This window comes from Manis javanica, chromosome 14, assembly GCF_040802235.1.
Source record: "Manis javanica isolate MJ-LG chromosome 14, MJ_LKY, whole genome shotgun sequence".
In the NCBI taxonomy this organism is placed as follows: domain Eukaryota; kingdom Metazoa; phylum Chordata; class Mammalia; order Pholidota; family Manidae; genus Manis; species Manis javanica.
In genome coordinates, this window is record NC_133169.1 from 65,746,620 (window position 1) to 65,767,907 (window position 21,288).

At 35.2% G+C, this 21,288-nt stretch overlaps 1 pseudogene; it reads right to left on the bottom strand.

The window, feature by feature from the left end:
• Window positions 1-14,400: 14,400 nt before the first annotated feature.
• Window positions 14,401-15,290, bottom strand: LOC140846045 (olfactory receptor 6P1-like; annotated as a pseudogene).
• Between the last annotated feature and the right edge of the window lie 5,998 nt (window positions 15,291-21,288).

The window sequence follows — 21,288 nt, forward strand, 5'->3', positions numbered from 1 at the left end:
GCTCACATTAAAGACTGAATGCCCCCTACCCGACAGGACTTCTCTGGCATCTGAAATGATGCTACTCGCCTTGTTTGAAGGAGTGACATGATCAGTATCCTCCTCTACACAACAGCAAGGTGCCCTGGACCCCAACGGGCAGGGAGCGCGAGGCGCGGCTCTGCCTCTCGGGAGCCCCCGGCAGGAGAAACGCCGCCGCCTCCCCCACCGACTCGCCAGAGCCTTGTTTCTGGCTGCGCGGTAGGCTCCAATGTACTTCCTCCCCTCTCCATCCTGTTTTGGTCTCCAATCCTGGAAACAGCGATCATGGGATTCAGATTTGGAGGCATCACAGTATAGAAGACAGAAAATACAACACCCACCAGTGATGAGATATCTGACGTGGACACCAAATAGGGAGTAGTGCCAGTTGAGAAAAATAAGATTATGACAAAGAGGTGAGGTAGGCAGGTGGAGAAGGACTTTGATCTGCCCTTTGCTGAAGGGATTCTCAGTACAGTATGAAATATGTAAGTGTAGGATACTATGATGGAAGTAAAGCACCCCAAAGCCAAGAAAAAAATTATGGCAGTTATGACATTCTTTGCAATATTTGTACCAATGCATGAGATCTTCAGTAAGGAAGGAACATCACAGAAAAATTGTTGTATGAGGAAGCTGCAGAAGGTTAATTAGAAGGTGCTAGAAGTGTACAAGGCCCCACCTATGCCCCCACTGAACCAAGAAGCTGTTGCTAGGTACACACAGACCTTCCTGTTCATGATGGCTTCATAGTGTAAGGGACGGCAAATGGCCACATAGCGGTCATAGGCCATCACTGTGAGTAAGACCAGCTCCGAAAATGCCAGGTAGAGGACGAAAAACAGCTGTGTGGCACAGCCTAGGAAAGAGATGGTCCTGGTGTGTGTTAATGAATTGATGATAGATTTGGGTACAGTGACTGAGATGAATAAATAATCTAAGAGGGAGAGGTGCTTCAGGAAAAAGTACATAGGAGTAGAAAGGCGCTGGTCCACCGAGGTGAGGGTGATGATGAGGATATTACCCAGGAGAGCGGTCATGTAGACCAGTAAGAATAGAATAGCATGTAAGGTTTGAATCTCATGAATCTCTGAGAACCCCGTGAGGATGCAGTCTGTCATACGAGTGAGGTTGGCCATTTCCTATGTGTAGGTTCCTCCAGCTGGTGAAAGAAAGGTCAGTGTTAGGAAAGAGAAACATGATTCTAGGAAGGTAAGCCAACATCTCACTTATGGTATCAATTATATATAATCTTAATTACACAGATGTGTTTGCTTTAACAACCAGTAATTTCACATTTATTCTTACATATCTTTCTATTGTTAGATAAACATGTTTTATGTGTTTATTGAGAAAATAAAAGACACCCTTATACAGAATCATCAATGACATATTTAGATAACTCAAAATTTAAATGTGCTTTCATTAGTCCTTGCAAAGAAAGGTCATATATTACACGCAATACCTATCATATCCCCACTTATATATTTTAATCTTTCTGCAATTCTGCTCTTGTGAATGTACATGTAGATGGAAAACCTTTGTATACTGTGCAAAACATCTATTCAGAAATATCTAAATAATCAACTTGGAATGTATACTTTTACATTCTTTTTACTTGGATTCAGCTGTTTGCCTTACATTTCCTTGTACTTAATTACAGTGAGCAAGAATGATAACCAGTTTATTTACAAATATGATCAAAGACAGACAGTCAGGGTGGTATACGGATCTCAGGTAGTAAGCCACTGGTTCTGCTCTGTGAGTTTTGCTGAATTAGGACAGTAAATTCACTAAGATCAAAGTCCTAATAAAACAAAGAGCCCAGAGGAACAGTCCTTTGGAGTCTGATCACCATATTTATTTTACCTATTTAGGCTTAATTTAAGGGTACTGCATTTCTAAATAAGGCTAATTTCTTTTTTGCATAATATATAACTCACATAATGACATGGAAATAGGTACCATGATGACAAATATTTTTTTTCCTGTCTTTTTTGCTCAATAGTTACTTTTAAAAATTTATTTATATACATGTTTTTGAAGGTAAGATGCTGGGACCATTAGAATTCAATATATGTTGAGAATATGACATAAGCAATGAGAATGAACTAAACGCTGTGAATGAACAATGTCATAAAATATGCAACAAGATTATAAAAACAATCTTGGGCCACATTAAAATAATGTCAGTGTTACCATCTGAACTCTAGTTCTGGATCAATTCTCTATATAATGAGTATAAGGTAGAGCAACAGAATAAGTCAAAATGAAGCCATCATTTATAGGCAGCCTGAAATATCAAAGAGGTAACAAGGATGAATATGAGCAAAAAAGTGAGTTTTTTCTAAAGCAAACTTAGTTCAATTTCTATAAAATAACCGAGATATTTCAATATGGGATATATCTACTCTTCTTAGAATATTTAATTAATTTCACGAACATTCAAATTAATATCTAGCAAAACATAGGAAGTCAACTCTTATAGATAGAAAAATGGGAAATGGGAATAATTTGAGAGTATAATAGCATTATGTTTCTGTTATTGCTGCAATAAATCATGCTTTAATCAAGTTCTGTCATTAACGTATTCTGGAATCTTAAAACATTTCCCTTTCCAGGAGTTGCCATGTTCACAATTACCTCTAGAAAGCCTGATAATACAGCTTATCTCTGCCATTAAGTGACTGTTACTTACTACGTCAAGTCTAAATTTCTTCATTTTACTTTTTAGTATGGGGTGTTCTAAACCTTCCACATCCTTATTCATTTCTCAGAAATTCCAACATGAAAATTTTCTTGAACTCTGACACATTTCAAATTCTTTAGAATATCTTACTTTCCATTACGCCTTCACTATATCATTCTCCCTTTCATATAAGCAGATAGACATAAGGCACACTGAGGGTATTTTTCCAAAACTAAACAATCTTACACTTTTTATTGTCAATACTAAAATTAGCATTTATTAATAGTATGTCAAAATAGTAATTTTCTATAAAATGTATCATCACCATGTTTTCCTGTAAATAAGTGGTCTTACTCAATGTCTATGGTACTTTATCCCTGAAATTGTTTCAAGCTTGTTAATTCAGGAATATGAGTATTACCTCAAATGTCAATATAGTAAATTTAACTAACACTCAATGTTATAATAAATTCTCAGAGGACTTAGAGTGAATAACTTGCAACTTGGTAGGCTTGTGATTTGTTCTGGCTATTTTCTTCAAGACTATACTTTTACTTGACAAAAGGATAAACTCACTTGATAAACTTGCCCAGCAATTTTGGTTAAACTACTACATGAATGAAGAAATCCACTGTTGGCTGAAAAGAAATTCAATTCCAAAGACATATATTTTCCTCTTTTCTTCTGGATAGTATGTCCAAAGTAATGTATTAGATCACCTCTTTGTTCCTTCAGCAGCTTTTAAAGGTTTGCCAGCTCCCTCCCTTACCAGAGTAGGCACGGGCCTCACCCAGGAAAGCAGATTATGTCAGATGAAAACAAGTGCTCCAGAGATTTACTCCCAAGAAATTCAAAAAATCAGCAATTATGATTAATTGTCTGGTTTGGAGCATTTATGAATCATGATCCGAAAGGATCACTTTTTCTTGTGAATAACTTTATTGATATTGTCTGAATTACAAAACATACTCATAAACTGAATTTCAAACAGTTACTAGGATGCTTATATTTTATTAGCATTTTGATAAGCATGCTTCATTCCATTCTTCCCTTCCCCTATCCCTCCCACAATTATTAATTTCATTACTGCTATGTTATGCAGTAAAAAGTCTGAGGAATGGTATTCTAAGCAGAGAGAAAAGCAAGCTCGAAATCTTGGATTTTTTGTGATGTCTGGGCACTGCAATTAGGATCCTGTACCTTAAATACTGTGAGTGATAGGACAAGGGAAAAGTGCAAGGTGATTATTCATTGGTAGCCAAAACCCAAATAATCATGTCAAAGTGTTCACTCTCTGTGATTTATTTCCAGACTTGGAGGTTTTGTTAAATATTAGTAGGAATTTGCCATCTTATTGAAATAAGTTTTGGGAAAACCCCTGTAAGTACTGGACTGGTGTGAGGGATCAAAGTGCTAGATTATTGCATTTAGCATCCTTCCACCACTCAAAAGCTCACCATTCTTCTTAAGGTAGTCAGCTTTTTAAAGAAATTGGAATACATTATGTTATTTTTAATTTTCTATTTTCTATTCATTGTAAGGAATGGTAAACTATGAGAAAAATATTCACATTTGGAAATTGAGGTTCTATAATTAAAATAGGGAAGTATCTGTTATATACTAAATCTGTATTATAAATTGATATTGAATACTACATAGTACAGCCTTATATGTATTAGTGTGATCAAATGTAATTTATTCCTATCAAGTATATTTATGCATATTAATTGTATTTCTATTATTACTTAATGTTTTTTATGAGAAGAAAAGCAGCAAAGGTAACTAAATTAGAAAATTCTTAAGAAGTAAAAGGTTCAGATTTGTTGTGGGCAAACAGTGGGCATTGTAAGTGAACTTTAGCGTAAGTACTGTAGCTACATGAATCCAAAAGATGTAGAGCAGTCAAGACAAAAAAAAAGGCAAAGTAATCCATATTGAAGGGAAGGAGAAGAACATCCTCTATTTGAGGACATAGATGATGTTGATTTGAGATCTTTCGTCTTGACGTAGGCATTGACAGCTCTGTATTTCCCACTGAAGACTGCCTTCACTGTGTCCTGTAAGTTTTGAGATGCTCTGTTTTCATTTATTCACCCCCAAATATCTCATAATTTCCCTTGTGTTTCTTTTTTTTACAACACGGTTTTTTAGAATGTGTTGTTAAATTGCCATGGATTTGTGTATTTTCTGGTTTCCTTTTGTTTTTAATTTCCATCTTCATTCCTTTGTGGCTGGAGAAAGTATTAATGTAGTGCCAGAAAATTTTCAATATATCGAGGCTTGTTTTGTGTTTACCACATAGTTTTCCTAGGGAATATTCCATGTGAACTAGAGAAGAATATGAATTATATCACTGTTGCTAGACTGCACTATATATGCTTATAAGGTATCTGTTTTATTGTGCTATACAAGTCCTCTAATTTTTTCTATGGTTAGATGTTCTATATATTATTGAAAATGAAATATTGAATTTACCAAATATACTATAAAACTTTCTCAATTCTGGCAAAAGTTGCATTATACGTTTTGGGGTTCTGTCGTGTAGTGCAAATATTTATATAATTGCTACATCTTCGTGAATTAATACTCTATCAAAACATAGAGATGTTTTGTACTTTTTAAACTTTTTTGTCTTATAAGCTTATTTTTTCCAAGGTTAGTTTAGTAAACCTAACTCCATGTTGGTTACAATTTGCATTAAATATATTTTTCTGTCCTTTCATTTTCAGTCAATTGTATCTAAAACAAGTATCCAATGGACGACCCATAACAGGATCACATTGTTTCACTTATTCTACTAATTTTGACATTTGATTAGTTTACTACTTATACTTTTAGTGATTATTGATAAAGGACTTAGGTCTGACAATTGCTATTCTTTTTGTATGTCTTTTTTACTTTTTATATCCTCCATCACTGATTCCATTTCTATTTGCCTTTGTAATGAATTGTTTTATTTTCCTTTGCTATATCCTTTTTTGTATATTTTAATACATATTTACTGTTACATTGAAGTTTATTTTTCCCATTATGAATTTACAGCAATCAAATTTGAACTTATGAGAACTTAATTTCAATAACATAAAGCTGTTTATATGCTCTGTTTCTGTGTTATTGTTGTTGCAAATTACATCTTTTTAAGTTGTGAGGCCATTGACATTAATTTAGCATTTGTTTTTGAAATTATGTAGAAAATTACAATGCAATTACTCTCTAAAGAAACAATAATTCTGAATTTACATTTTTCCCAAATATTTAACACTATCAAATCTTTAATTTCTTCACAGGGCATTGATTTATTCTCTAGTTTCCTTTCATTTCAGTTGGAATTATTTACTTTAGCATTTCTTATAGGGCAAGCCAACAAGTGACATCTCTCATGTTTTATTTTTCTGTGAATGGCTTATTTTCTCCTCATGTTTAAAGAACAGTGTTACTGGATATAAAATTCTAGTTTGACAGGATTTTTTTTCCTTCAGCATTTTGAAAATATCATCCACCTTCCATCCAGTCTGTCTGCTTTCTGATGAGCAACTGAGTGCAGTCCACAGAGGGTGTCCGGTCTGTGAGGATCTCTGTGGTACTGGCTGCTTCTAGAATCAGCCTTTGTCCTGGGGTCTCTGTTTTAGACACCAGCCCCTTTCTTGTAGTCTCAGTTGTCAATCTCTTTAAGTTTTTCCTATTCAAAGTTATTTGAGCTTCATGAGTAAAGTTGTGTCTTTCATCAAATATAGGGAATTTTGTGCAATATTCATTAAAACATTGTCACATTCTCTTTTCTTCTTAGAACCTTGCACTCTGTGTACTGGCTTCCTTGATGGCAGAGTATCCTTAGGCTCTAGTCATTTTTCTTCATTTTTTTTTCTTTCTTGTCATGAGATTCAGTAATTTCAATGGTTGTATATTCAAGTTTGTTTGCTCTTTTATTTCTCTGCTTATATCTATTGTTAAACTTTCCTACTAAAGTTTTCACTGATTGTGTTTTTCAGCTATAGAATTTTGTTTGGTTCATTTCCATACTTTAAATAATTTCATTAATAATATTTTGTTAACACATCATTTTTCCTGTTTTTCTTTATTTTTGGTCTAGAGCTTCTTTTAGCAAGTTGAGCATATTTTTGCCTCTGTTGTAAATCTCTCTTCAGTCGTTTTAAATACTGAGCTTCATCAGCAATGATATTTGTTATTTATTTTATTCCTTTGGACATAGTTTCCTATTATTTTTGTATAGTTCCTAGGTTTGTGTGTGTGTATGTCTGTGTTTATATGACTATTGGACATTTTCTTGTTATGATGTGGTAACTCTGGAAGTCATATTCTTCCACTTTCCCTCAAAAATGGCTGATTTAAAAAAAATTGTTGAAGTCTCTAATAGTTCATTTTTTTAGGAACCATTCCAATCTATTTTTAAACAATTTTCCCTGTGTGAAGTCACTGAAGTCTGCCCTGTAATATACTTTCTTTTGTGTATATACTGCCCTGAAATATACTTTAGCACATATTTTAACAGACATTCTGTTGAATTCCAGGAAGAAGAGAAAAAGAGAAGAAAAGCACAACACACAGCTGCACACTGCTGGTCTATGCACACTGGCTTTCTATTGGACACATCCTCCACTCCGGGCCAGCATTGCACTGCTCACTGGTACCAGCCTATGTTAACAGCTTTACATCTTCTCCAATCTTTTCTCAACACATGTTGCCATGACCATTCATACGGATTTCTATAGTACCCTGTATGCATGACTATTTGTGAATGTCCAAGATTTCCAGTGAATTTCCAGAGCTTTCTTGCCTGAGCCTTCAGTAGTTAATTCTGTTTTACCAGTAATATTTTCCTGGTTTTCTATGGACTATCAGTGTTCATTGCAATATTTTTGAGTAACATTTACCAGTCTTCCAGTCTGCATTCCATGTTAGACAAAACAGGTAAGCCCCTTATGGTACACTTTCAGATAGTTCCCATGCTGGTTTGAATACACACACACACACAGATAATATGTGAGTTGGAGCTGCTCTGTTCCTTCCCGAACCAGTGATTAGGGAACTATTGGGAATGTGGTCTGTCACCACTTTGGACTGTTGGTGATTTAATAATTCACAACTGTACCATGTAGGAGGCTGGGATAAGGGAATTTTAAAATAACCTCCATAATCCTACTCTGTGCAAGTTGCCTTTTTTTTAATTTCAGCATTTCTTAGGTTACTGGGAAATGCTGGACATTTTTCTGGAGTTATGATCACATTTGATCTGAGAGTTTCTACTCAATTTTCAATATTTCTTAAAGGAAAAAACTCTTGGAGATGCTTAATCTGCCACCTTGCTGACATCACACTTTAGGTTTTTTGTAGCTTTAAATATGTGATTGTAAAATTTTAGTTTTTAACTTCTAATGTTTTCTCTCTTTAGAATTGAATTTTATACTTTATAAACTCCATAAATTTTAGTGTATTTTTGTTTCTTCAACAGTTAATATAATCAATAATGATGGCTTATTTTTAAAAGTTACACCAGTGTTTCATTTTTAGATATTATAACACATACTTTGTCTTTGTTTAATTAATGGCTGGTTTGAGTGTTTTGTCAGTGTTACTGAACATAGTGTCATATAATTTTAATTTTTGTTTTTCTGCTGAACTTGTATGTTAACCCTGTGAAAGTTTTTAAAAGGGGTGCCTCTTGTTTTATAACCAATAAAACGTTACAGGTGATAAAGTTACTTTTTAAATACACTTACTAAGATATTCTGAAGTGATCACCAATTAAAAATAAATTAATGTTAAACTACTTATGCTATGAAACAATCTGAAAAAATAAGAAAAAATAGAAAAATGTATAGTTTAAGTATTGTGACACTGAAATCTCAGTCATAAGTATGGTTAGAAGAAAAAAATTGAAGACTTGAAATAAGGAATCCTCTATATTTACCCAGTTTACATTCATAAACATTATTTTTTCAGTGTTTTTTTTCAGTACGTATAAGCCAAAACAAACATTCAGTAAGTGCAAATGACAAACTGTGCTGCATTTTCTGTGGTATAATTGAATCAAATCAGAGATCATAAGAGAAATGTATGTTGAAAAATCTTCAAATATTTTGAAAAATTTTAAAATGAATAAAGATGAAGAAATGACAGACACATAATAAATATTTTGTACTTTTTGTCAAATGTATTATCAAAAGAGAAACACAGTTTTAAATGCTGACACAGGGAAATGAAATTTATAAGATGAATCTTCTACTTTAGGAACTAGAGAAATAAGGACAGATCAAGGCAGAGTAGGGTAATATAAAGAAATAATTATAAGAACAGAAATCAGTGAAATACAAAGGAGAAACATAGAGAATGTCAATGAAATAAAAAATTGGTACTAAAAATATTAAAATAAAAATATGGTAGTCTCTTTCCTAGCTAATCAAGAAAAAAAAAACACTTTCAGTATCAGGAATTAAGGAATATATATCAGGCAGTAAAAAGATAAAAATATTACAGTATGCTCTGCCAATAATTGCAACAACATAAATGACATTTACAAGTATCTTAACAGACACAAATCATGACAAGTTCCTCTATAAGAAATACCAAACCTGATCAGTCATATTTTGGAAATACACTGAATAATAAAATATCCTTCCAAATCATTTTATTGAGCAGACTGTCATGTGAATTTATCAAAAATAAATAATATAGAACCCTTCATTAATAACTTTTGTGAAGAAATAATACCCTCATGGACACATAAGCATATCAAATACTCCAAAGTATTCAAAGATAACACAACATGACCAGATGAAATATATTCAAGAAATGTGAAGCTGGTTTAACATTTGAAAACAGACAATGCTACTTTCCATATGAAAATAAGTGTTAAAAATGATAAGAATGTCTCAATAGAAAGAAGCATTATAGGATATGAAAATTTCAGCAATGTTTTGATTTTCAATAACAACAGTCACAGCAAAAACACTGTCAGCAAACTATAACAGAAATAGGTTTTGATAATCCTTTAAAGAGCTTCTATTAAAAAAAACACCCTGTACCTAACATCTTAGCTAATAGTGGAAAACTGAAATCCTTCTTTCAAGAGTAGGCACAACGTATGTCCAAACTCAGTATTTCCACTAGAGACCCTCACAATAAGGCAAGATGAATGATGAAGGCACAGGTAAAAGTCAGCATATTGAGTTGAGAGAATGAAGAAAACTTTATTTGTAAATAAAATTATTGTGTATATATGAAATCACACAGACTATGTTTTAAAAATTTACTAGAAGCAGCAAATTAATTTATACAAATCACAGATTACAAGGTCATTATACAAAATCAAATGTATTTTTACATTCAAACAACAAAAAGTAGAAACTGATATTTGGAAAATACTTTTAATAACAATAAAATATTAAATGTAAAGGATAATTTTTAAAAAGCATGAGGAATACCTTACAAAATATTGCTAAAATAAATTAAAGAAGGTCAAATAAATGGTAAAATATGCCATGTTCATATTCAGAAGACTCAAAACTCCAGAAGATTTTTTTTTGTGTGTGTGTGTTTAAATTGATAAGCTTCTTGTGAAATATTTATGGAAATCTATTTGTTTAAATAGGGCAGAACAATTTTTTAAAAGTAAATCAGACTTGGAGAAAAATGGTGGAATTGAGGTCAACTCAATCGCCTGTTATACCTGTACACCATGGAAGAAACCACATTGACTATAACCCTGAAAATGACCTGCAGACGTCATAATAAACCATCTATAACTGGCAAGGAAGGGAAGACCGCACTGAGAAGGGTCAGGGGGCGTAGCCATTATCATTTGCGACCCAAGCCATCCCCTTATAAAAGTCGACAATCAGGAAGGAGAGAAATGGAATAAAGAGGCTTAACCAATCAGGAATGTGACATACATGGCCCTGGAGATAAGCTCCACGAAGAAGGTTACACATTGAATTGGGGCTTGATGATCAGCAGGACCAGATGTCAGGGAGAGCGGGAGCTCTGGGAGGGAGAGCAAGGCTCCTCTCACTTGTGGAGGACCAGTGTGCTCTGTCAGTCCTGCTGGGACCCAAAACAGAGGAGGCAACCTGAAAGATATGCTAGATGTTGGAAGTGTGTTACAGTGGCAGGGTCTGAGGGAGCAATCTCTAGAGAGAGGAATACATTCCCAGCTGCCCTCAGACCAATGGACAGATGTTTTCAGAAACCAGTTCTGATATTCTACACCTGCCCCTCTGGTTCATCTGCAGCTTTCCCCTGGAGACCTGCCCCACCTACAACTCTAGGCCCAGTAGAGGTCTGTCATTAATAACAGGCATTCCCAAAAGAAATCCCTCACTTCAGACAAAGGACAAGAAGAGGCTAGTTGTGGATCCACCATTACTGGCAGAGAAGTTGAAAGGCAAGCCCCATCCACAGACCTTCAATGGCAGACTTTCCTGGCCACAAATCAACCACAGCAGAAAACTGGTCTCTGTCTAGCAGAGCATTTGAGTTTCTGGGCACCACAGGCCACCCACTGCACACAGCCACTATGTCCAACATCAGGCAGCATTGCTGATCTATCTGACACAAAGGAAGAAAAAAAACCTAGACAAAATTAGGGCTCAGTGGAATATGTCTCAAACAAAAGACAAGATAGACACATGTACGTGCAACAAAGATAAACAATCTTCTTGATAAAGAATTAAAAGTAGCAGCCATAGGGATATGCAGCTGAATAGGGACAAGAATTGAGGATCTCAATGAAAATTTCAATGAGATAGAAAATATGAAAAAGACCCATTCAGAGATAAAAAATGCAATAACTGTAATGAAAAATACACTAGAGGGAATGAATAGCAAACAGCAGCAGCTGAGGAAAGCATCCGTGAGGTAGAAATTGGCAAGTGCAGAGTAACCAAGCTGAGGAACAGTGGAAATTACAATATTTAAAAATGAGAAGATGCTAAGAAAGCTCTGCAACAATTTCAAATGAAACTATATTTTCCCCAGGAGGATATTAAATATCCTTCTCCCAGAAGAAGAAGAGAGAGAGACAAAGGGATAGAAAATCTATTGGAATAAATAATAGCTGAAAACTTCCACAGTCTGGGGAATAAAATAGGCATCCTGGTCCTAGAATGCAGAGAGCCCTTAATACAATGAACATCAGGAAGATAACACAAAGAAGAACAGTACCTGAAATGGCAAAGATTGAAGATAAAGAGAGAATCTTAAAAGCCTCAGGAGAAAGGAAGACAGTTACTTACAAGGGGAACTTCATAAAGCTATCAGATTTATTAGCAGAAAGTTTACAAACCAGAAGGGTGTGGTATGAACTATTCAAACTACTGAAAGGGAAAAATCTACAACCAAGTATCCTCTACCCAGCAAGGCTGTCATTTAGAACTGAAGGAGAGATTAAAAGTTTCCCAGATAAACAGAGGTTAAAAGAATTCATGACTATTAAAACAGCCTTAGGGGATATGTTAAAGGAACATTAGATGGAAATATTTTGTCAAAATATTTTTCGTCAATGAAAACAAACTTACAGTAAAAGTAGTATACCAATTACTTACAAAACAAGTATGAAGTTCAAAACACAAAAGTAGGAAAAGCTACTATAATGAAATTAAAAAAATGCAGGATATAACATATACATAAACTGTGGAGGAGGAATAAGAATAAAAAAGTACTATGTTTGGCGTATGTTTGAAATCAAGCGACTACCAACTTATTATAGACTGTTATATATTTAATAAACTGTCTATGAATCATATGGTAACCACAAACCTAAAACCTATAATAGATAAACAAAAAATGAGAAGAAAGGAATCCAAGCAAAACACTAAAAATCATCAAATCACAAGGGAAGCATGTAACAGAGGAAGGATGCAAATATAACACAAAGAAGAAAGGCAGAGACAGGAATTACAAAAACAACCAAAAATAATTAACGAAGTGCCATAAATACATACCTATCAGTAATTATGTTAAATGTGAATGGACTAAATGCACCAATCAAAAACAGATAAAGAAACAAGACCCATTTAAATGCTAGTAAAAGATATTAATATCAACATAAAGACATACATAGACTGAAAGTGAAGGGATGAAGAAAGATATCCCATACAAATAGAAGAGAGAAAAAAAGGAGTAGCATTACTTATATCATGAAAAATGGGTTTCAAAACAACAAAATGAACAGTACGTAAGAAGAGACATAAAATTATAAATAGATCAGTCCAAGAAGAATATATGACAAATATAAGTATCTCTGCACCCCAATAAAGGATCAGCTAAATATCAAAACAAATACTAACAGACCTATAGTGAAAAATAAACAACACAAAAATAACAGGGGATTGTAACACCCCATTTATATCAATGGAAAGAACTTTCAGAAAGAAACTAAATGAACAGTGACACTGAATGCCACATTACTATCGATGGATTTAATGGACATATAAAGAATATTCCATCCCAAAGCAGCACAGTTCACACTCCTCTCAAGTTCATATGGAACATCCTCAAAAACAGATCACATATTGGGACACAAAATAGCACAATAAACTCAAGATTAAAACTGTATTAAGCATCTTTTCATTACAATGCTATGAAAGATTAAACTAATTTCATGAAGAAAAACAAAACTAATTACATGAATATATATATATATATATATATATATGAAGACTAAACAACATGCTTCAAAATAATCAATGAACAAATCAAAGAGAAAATAAAGCAATAAATACCTGGAGACAAATGAAAACAGAAAAAAAAATAGTTTAGTATGGGATATGCAGCAAAAATGGTTCTAAGATGGAAAAACAGTAATACAGGCCTAACTCAAAAAACCAGAATAATCCCAAATAAATAATATGACCTCAAAACTAAAGGAACTGAAAAAAAGAAAACGAACAACAAAGTTAGTAGATGGAGGGACATAATAAATATCATGCCATAAATAAATAAAATGGAAAATAAGAGAACAATAGAAAAATAATCAGTGAAACTAAGAGCTGGTTCTTTGCAAAGATAGGCAAAGTAGACAAACACCCAGCCATACTTTTCAAAAACAACATAAGATAAAAATAAACAAAATCAGAAACACAAAAATATTATTTATCATTTTCCTTTTTATTCCTACTATTGAGAAAAATGTTAAATGTCTGTGTTTTCTAAAAAAGTCCCAGTTCTGCCATATTCATAATTAAATTAATATCCATAATTAAGAGCAATACCTGGCTCATATGTGTTCAGTAAATGTTTATTGAGTGAATTATTTTGAGGTACAGAGAAATACTATTGTAAGAGCCCTTGTCCCACATGGCCTAACACTGTTCCATTTAACAGTCTCGATTTTTGGCCTAGGGCAACTATTGAGTTGTAAATTATGAAAACATTTAACTGAAATACTATATGGGATTGAACCAGCCCATTTTCTGATTGGGAATACCTTGTAGGCAATAAATAATCTTATGCTATCATTTTCTCACTATATGTTGTATGAAAAGATTCTTAAAAACAAAATTATACATTGTAAAATATCTATTTTAGTATAATTCAATGCAAATATGTACAGTTCAGAGGGACATTCATATCAGGTGGTATCAATTACATAATATAATTTTCAATACTTACTATTTCCAAATGTGGTATGAGAATCCATTCTAAATTGCTTCATAGAGTTAGTTCCTCAAGTCTTATGTTATGCTTCTGCCCAAGAAGAACCTCTTTTGTGCTACAACTTAGATGAAAGCTATCTTCACATCTTTGATTGTCAGGGTGTATATGAGAGGATTTACCAATGGCATGACCATGCAGTAGAACACGGAGACCACTTTACCAATGGTGAAGTTGTAATTGGCTGGAGGCAAACATTGGCAAAGATGATGGTGCCATAGTAGATGGTGACCACAGTGAGGTTGGAGGCACAGGTGAAGAAAGCTTTCTTCGAGCCTCCAAGGAAGACAGTCTGGTTATTTTTACCACAATGTGTTCATAGGAGGACATGGTGAGAAGAAAAGAAGTGAGAATCACAACAGACCTACATGTGTAGCCGAAGGCCTCCCCCTAGAATGTGTCTGAGCAAAAGAGTTTAAATATGGGATCTGAGTCACAAAAGAAATGGTTGATCTTCTGTGGACCTCAAAAGTTTAAATGGAAAACGAGTATGGTAGACACGAGAGGTGATGAAGCCGCCAATCCAAGATCTAGCAGAGAACTGCAGGCACACTGGGATCCTCATGAGCACTGAGTATCATAGAGGGTTGCAGATGGCCAGGTACCGGTCATAGGCCATCACTGCCAGGAGGATGCACTCGGTAGCTCCCAAGGAGAAAAAGAAGTAGTACTGGGCTATACAGGCAGACACAGAGATGGTGACACCCAATGACAGGCAGGTGGCCAGCAGTTTGGGTAATGTGGCTGTGGTGTACCAGATCTCCAGGAAGGACAGATTTCCTAAGAAAATGGACATGGGCATCTGGAGTGTGGGCTCCATCACAACAGTGAATATGATGAGGGTGTTTGCCACGAGGGACAGCAGATACACAGTGAGGAACATCACAAACAATGCGAGTTGCAGGTAGAGAAATCAGGAAACCCAAGAAAAAAGAACTTGGTCACTGTCACCTCCGTAGCTCATCCTCTCTGATCTGGAACCAACAAAGCCCAGATGATGGATGAGCAAGAATGGGATATTTTAATATTCATTCACTTCATGATGATAAAGGACCTCTAAACATATTAAAATTAATAGCTTCCAAAAACATAATTGGTGTCTTTATAAACATTTTTACATGGAATAGGTCATTTAATTTAAAAAATTAATTTTGAAGGTTAATAGTAAATACTTGACCAACATGAATATTTTACCAATGAAGATACTAAGGAAAGACATTATTTTCCCTCAGTTACATCACTTTATATGGTGGGGCACATTGTACTCAGGTGGGGCGTTTTAGAATACTACAGTGCAAATTAATTCATAAAATTAGTGGCTGTTGCAAGAACATGACATTGTTCCATCAGCAAGTATGTCTCATTCCAGACATTTAAAATGGTGAAGAAATCAGCACCATGAATATCAAAGGCCAGTGACCATGGCTGGATCTCAGATGGAGCTCCTGGGCCACACCTATTGCCTTAGGAACCCAAGGCATTGCTGCAGTATGGACATTATGGCCCCTATCCCACGTCATCTCTCAGGGCGGGGTGCAAGACAGGAACTGGAGGAAATGCCATCACCAATAAACAATGCAGAAAGTAAGATTCAACATCTAAACAAAAGTGATTTTTTCATAAATATTTTTCTAAATTCTATTCTTGGCTTGTTTTGTTTCAGAATCAGTTCAACCACCAATTTTTCTACACTGGTTGGGAACAGTCAATCAAATAACTTTAAAGTCAAAATTCTATTGTATCTTCAAAAGACATATGTTTTTTTTCTATAGCTTGGCTATTATGAAGGAATATTTAATATGAGATATATCCATTTATGAATTTTTAAATATATGATACAGATTTTATAACTATACTTAAGTGTTCTTTCTAAAATAAAAAAAATACAGAAATCCTTTTTGTAGGGAAACAGTTTTCCAATGAATGTAATGTACACATGTTCTTTAGCTCCAAATAATCCACATGATGCAGGGAGCCAAGATGGTGGCATGAGTAGGACAGTGGGAATCCCCTCCCAAAACATATATATATTTTTGAAAATACAACAAATACAACTATCCCTAAAAGACAGACCAGAAGACACAGGACAACAGCCAGACTACATCCACACCTGCAAGAACCCAGCACCTGGTGAAAGGGGTAAGATACAATCCTCAGCAGGGTGGGACCTGAGTGCCCCTCACCCCCAGCTCCCAGTGGGAGGAGAGGAGTCGGAGCAGGGAGGGAGAGGGAGCCCAGGACTGCTGAACAACCAGCCCCAGCCATCCGCACCAAAGCCCAGACGTACAGTGCATGCGTGGGGTACTGGAAACTAGGGAAGCAGGACAGTAAGAACTGTGAGCAGGTCCTACAGCCGGCGCCCCTGGGACAAAGAAAAGCGAGTGATTTTTGAAAGTCTTAAAGGGACAGGGACCCCACAGCTGGACGGAAGCATCCCGGGTCACAGTACAACAGCTGGAAATTCCAGGGAACTCCAGGCACACTAACCCCCTGGGCAACAGCTCTGAGACCCCTCACAGAGGTAAACAGCCAAACAGCCCCCCTTCCATTACCCCTCTGGGGCCCCGCCATAGCAGTGCAACTGCCTGAGTCTGGCTACACCCACAGCAAGGGAGCTTCCTCCACACTGGCCGGGCAAGATACAGAGACCCAGTCTACATGCAGTTGCCCAACACAAGCCACTAGGGTTGCAGTTGCCCCAGTAAAGAAAGGCCAGTAGCAAGTGGAAAGAGTCTTACCTCTCCCAGCTGACAGACAAGTCAATAGCATACCACTGCTCCTATCAACATGAAAAGGCAAAAAATTTGATCCAGACAAGACTAACCCAGACAGCTTTGAGATCTTCTCCATCTTTCCCTGAGAAGGAACCTGGAGAGATAGATTTAACAAATCTTCCTGAAAAATAATTCAAAACAAAAGTCATAACTATGCTGATGGACTTGCAGAGAAATATGCAAGAACTAAGGAGGGAGAATACAGAAATAAAACAATCTCTGGAAGGAATTCAAAGCAGAATGGATGAGATGCAAGAGACCATTAATGGACTAGAAAACAGAGAACAGGAATGCAGAGAAGCTGATGCAGAGAGAGAGATAAAAGGATCTCCAGGAATGAAAGAATATTAAGAGAACTGTGTGACCAATCAAACCGGAACAATATCCTCATTATAGGGGTACCAGAAGAAAAAGAGAGAGAAAAAAGGGATAGAAAGTCTCTTTGAAGAAATAATTGCTGAAAACTTCCCCAAACTAGGGGAGGAAATGGCCTGTCAGACCAAATAATCCACATGATAAGTGTACAGTAGAAAAAATTATTTGTTTCTATAGTAAGAACTTTGTGGTATATATACAATTTTTACTATTTTTAAAATTCCTTGCCATAAAGGTGCAGACTTGATAGCTCCTATATCACAGTGAAAAGATCAGGAAAATGAAACATGATGGCAATTATGTTCATGTCTACACATTTCTGTGTTAAACACTTAGGAAACTCCCAATCATAAAACTTTATTGAAAGATGTGAAAGGCTTTATGCCACACCATTACTGTTTCCTATTGTGCACTATTGATGTATTATAATATATAAAATTACATATAAAGTGGAACTATAGCTTATAAGGTATAGTCATATAACATAAGCTATAGTTCATATGTAAGTTAGTTATGCATTTTACATGACAAAGGAATGTCTGAGAAAGAACAGTGCCTCAGATTACAGAATATCCAAAATTATAAATGTTCTGTTATGTAAATCCATTACTCTCTTGGAAAGTAAAAAATGGCATTGTTTATGTGTCCCCAGGTATACTCACAAGACTTTATTCCATTTGGTTATTTTCAGAAATGGAATATTATGGGAAAATTTTGTTTAAACTCTCCTTTTCACCAAGCTCTGTAGTAGAGCACACTACTTTCAATTTGTTCATAAGGGAAGAAAGCTAATTAATTATGCCCTGCTGCATCATTGGCTGTGTCACCCCATCTATGGTATAAATGAACACCAAATTCCTCAGTTTTTTTTTCTGAATTGTCCTCTCTCTGGCCAAGATGCCCAGAAAAGCCTGCTCTGAGATCTCCCCCTGTGGGGATGAATGGGGTCACATCAGCTTTGAGCCTCAGAAGTTTGCCCTGCACCTTGAGACATTCGTATAGATTCCCAGAGGACTTTCCTTTGAAGACGGTCAGTGTCCTCTTCCTTAGGGACCAAAGGAAGAAGAAAGTCTGGAAACTATTAAAAATGACTTCGCAGGAACTGAAGGAATAACATCCTACGTGGTTTCTTTAGCTCCCATTACCCATCTTATCCACCCTTCATTTTTGATTGCAGAATTGTATTCCTCAATATTTCAGACACCATAAACACAGCCAGAAAATCATATTATCTAGCTACAAAGCTAATTAAGAGATTAGCCTGGATATCTCATTTTACAGTAATACAGTGCAAAAAACAACCCTGGCTTGCATCTCTACAGCAAATGATTCAATGGAGAAAGCATTAATCAGATGCTTGGGAAAATTATGCTTCCTACTAGAGTAGATACCAAGATTGAGCCACTTCATGAGACATTTATGTATGAGAGCACAGTGCCTATATGCAAATGGTAAAAAAAAAACCTGATGAAATGTGTTAGCAGAAGAGAACACCAACCTAGAAGACTGAACAGAATAAGTCTAGATGATATTCACATATGTATAGTGATAAGGGAATTTACAGTATAACTTTAAGCTTGCTTAAATAGTTCAAGAAAAAGAATATGTTGTTTAGCATGTTTTGTGAGCATTGGTTAGCCCATATATAAAATCAAATAAAAATTCAATTCTTAGTCATAAATGCCAAGTACATCAAACATTTACCCATTAGGGAAAGAAATTGTAAACCAGTGGTTATAAATGAGGCAGTGGAAGTCACCACGAAATACTTGAAAATGTGTGGAACAATCTGTTTGCAGTGATATGGAATGTTGGTGGCATGTATGGGTATGGGCATGAGTAATTATAATTATTTAAGGAGCCAAATTCTACACCCAAGGGTAAATGTTTGAATAGTGCGTATTGTACTGTTGTTGGGTGGGATTTCTATACATACATCTGTTAAGTTTATTTGGTCTAAAGTGTGGCTTCATTTCAATGTTTCCTTTTCTGATTTTCTTTCTGATCGGTCTGTAGCTGAGAGTGTGGTCTCCCCTTACTATTTATTGTTGCCTTATTCTACCCTCAGATGTTAGTACTTGCTTAATATCATTTGGTGCTCCAAAGTTGGGTATGTGTATAATTAAAAAAAATTTTTTGAATATAGTTGACCTACAATATCATATTGGTTTCAAGTACTCAGCAGTTATATATGTTATTAAATCCTCACCCCAATTAACATAGTTCCTGTCAACATATAAAGATGTTACAGAACTGATTATATTCCTTATGCTGTACTTTCAGCCCCATGACTAATTTGTATTTTGTTTTGAGATTTTGTGCCTCTTTATCCCCTTCATCTGATTCACCCACCCACCCCAACCCATCCCCTATGGTAACCAATGGCTACATCTCAATGTCTATGACTCTACTGCTCTTCTGCTCATTTTCTTTTGTTTTATTTTTAGATTCCACAAACAAATGAAATCACCAGTTATTTGTCTTTTTCTGCCTGGCTTATTTCACTCAGCATAATACCCTGTAAGTCCATCCATGTTGTCACAAATGGCAGGATTTCTTTCTGTTTTATGGCTGAACAATATACCATTGCATATATGAGCCAGATCTTCCTTATTTATAGCCAATAGATGTATTGACAGACACTTTGGTTGCCCCCATATCTTGGCTATTGTAAATAATGTGACAAACATATGGGTGTATACATCTTTTTAAATCAGAGATGCTGTTTTCTTTGGGTAAACTCCTAGAAGTGGAAATACTGAGTGGTAAGGTATTTCTCTTTTAAATTTTCGAGGAATCTCCATATTGTAGCTGCACCAATTTACATTCCCACCAACAGTGTAGGAGGGTTCCCATTTCTCCACATCCTCACCAACACTTGTTATTTCTGATCTTTTGGATAGTGGCCATTCTAGACAGTACTTTTTAAAACTCTTTCTAATCATTTAGAATATTGAGCTCTGTCAGGAATATCTGCCAATTAATTTTTTTCCTTTAAGATACCCTTTGCTATTTTTCTGTATGCCTCATTATTTTTTGTGAATTATGGGCATTTTCTTTTTATAACATGTTAATACCAGACGTTGTATTGCCCTTTCCCATATTTTTCTGATTGTTTTAATTGATGATGGTTCTACTTGTCCATTTATTTAGGTACCACTCAAGTTTAAATACTTTTGCTTTATGTTTTACTGCTTCTTTGTGCTTTAGTTCACTTTAGTTTGGGTTTAGCTAACTTTTTTATATATTTTTATTAAAGTGTAGTTGACATACAATATCATATTGGTTTCAAATATAAAACATAGTGCATCAATAGTCACACACATTATCAAATCCTCATCCCAACTAGTGTAGATACAGTCAACATAGAAAGATGTTACAGAACCCTTGACTATATTCCCTATGCTGTACTTTCATCCCCATGAGCAATTTATTTCTTGATCGAGATTTTGTGCCTTTTTATCTATTCCCTTCACCTACCCACTCCAGCCCCTCCCCCATGGTAACCGGCAGTTACGTCTCAGTATCTAATTTCAGCAATATAACGGAAACGTTAAAATCTCTTGAAAGACACAAATTATGGCAATTTCCTCTATAAAAACATGCAAAACCGGATTAGTCATATTTTGTAACTATATTCTGTAATTAAATATCCTCCCAAATAGTATCACTGGGCAGGCATTTATGTGAATAAAAACAAGAGGAATATCTTCATTAATATGCCATCAAATATCCTCATTAAAACACAATAAAATAATA